This window comes from Populus euphratica, unplaced genomic scaffold, assembly GCF_000495115.2.
Source record: "Populus euphratica unplaced genomic scaffold, PopEup_1.0 scaffold444.1, whole genome shotgun sequence".
Lineage (NCBI taxonomy): Eukaryota > Viridiplantae > Streptophyta > Magnoliopsida > Malpighiales > Salicaceae > Populus > Populus euphratica.
The window spans coordinates 46059-47872 of record NW_011500328.1 but is presented as its reverse complement, the minus strand read 5'-3'; positions in this window follow the sequence as shown (position 1 = coordinate 47872).

Here is a 1814-nt window from a genome sequence, read left to right as displayed (position 1 = left end):
AAACTTCGCTTTTGACGATATAGATTCATCAAATATTTGATTTGGACCCTGTAATTTAATATTTTCTCCAATTTTGTGCTTTTAATTTCCAAAACAATCTCATGTTATCCCTATAATTAAATATTCTACTCTCTTTTTTTAGTTTCTTTTTAAAAACTTAAGCTTTTTTACGATGTATTAACATCTATAGCAATTTGAGAGTAAAAATGAGAAAATCAAATATTAAAAAATAAAATAAAAATATGAGAAAAAATCAAGTCCCGTTAGCTATTTACTAATAAAGGACAAATTTAAGAAATATAAAAGTAGTTTTGTGAAGTTCTAAACTATATATAGGTAGAAGTGTAACGTTCATAAATCTGAAAGGACAAGAAATATAATTTGACTTTTTAGAGAACCAAAATGGGGTCTGGAGGGGGGTTCACTGGTCACTGGAGAGGAAATTTAATTTCATACCTGTTCTGCTAGCCCAGCCCAGGCGAGCACATACCAGAGACGTAAAACGAGAAAAAAGAAGTTGAAACGTAAAATGGAATAATAATATTTTTTTTTGAATTTTTTTATAATTTATATTTTTTAATTTAATTTTATACTTAAAAACTATGATGGTTTATTAAGAATTAAACTTTAAAATATTTTTAATTTATGTTTTATTATTTAAATTATAAATTTACTAGGTTAATTTAATTAACTCAAATTTATTTTTTTCTAATTAATTTTTTTAAAAAAATACATTCTTTAACATTATGTTGATTAAAAATTAAATTTTATTATTTATTCTAATTTTTTTATAAAATTATCATCACTTCAGTACTCGTATTACAAGGTTGAGGGTTTATCTTAAATCATTTTTTGTGTTCTTTATTAATATATATTTTAATTTTAATTTTATCATTCAATATTTATTTTATTGGTAATTAGGTTTTATAATATTTTTTAATATATATTTTTACGATGTTATCTTTGTCTCGTGACTCATATCATGAATTTAATGAGCTGACTTAAGTTTTTTTTTCCTTTCTCATTAATGTTTTTTCTCAATTTTATCATTCAACGTCATATTGATCGGGAATTAGTCTTTATAATTTGTCTCGGTTTATTTTTTATGAGGTTATTCTCTTCTTAGAACTCGGGTCGCGAGTTTAATATCTTAACTCAAGTTGAGTTAAGTTATTTTTTTAATTATTTTTTTAATTTTATTTTTTAACATTAGATTGATTAAGAATTTAAATTCATAATTTATTTCAATTTGCTTTTTTCAGAAGGGTTGACTCAGATCATTTTTTTTTCTCTTTTTTTATTTCATTCTTAAATATTGAATTTATTAAAAAATAAGTTCTATAATTTGTTTTGATTCGCTTTTTATAGGGTTATCATAGTTTCATGATCAGATATTATAATCTTAATATTTACATAAAAATATTATCTTAAATATTTATTTTGAGTTAAACTATTTTTTTATCAGTTATTTTGTTGTATTTAGATATGCCAAATTGATTGAATCACATTTAAATAATCTTTACACGATTTCAAAGAATTTTTCTACTTAAAAAAACATTAGCAATATCAATATATTTTTTTATATAAAAAAAATCTTTATCTGAGCCATTAATATAACTAACAAAAAACTAAAAGAGAAAAAAGTTTTAATGTACCCATCCTTACAAAATACCATTTATTAGAATAATATTTTTTTTATTTATTTGTTGTTTTATTTTTAATATATTTTTTAAAATTTAATTACATCATTCAATATTATATTTATCAGGAATTGAATTTTATAATTTTTATAATTTATTTTTTATAAAGTTATC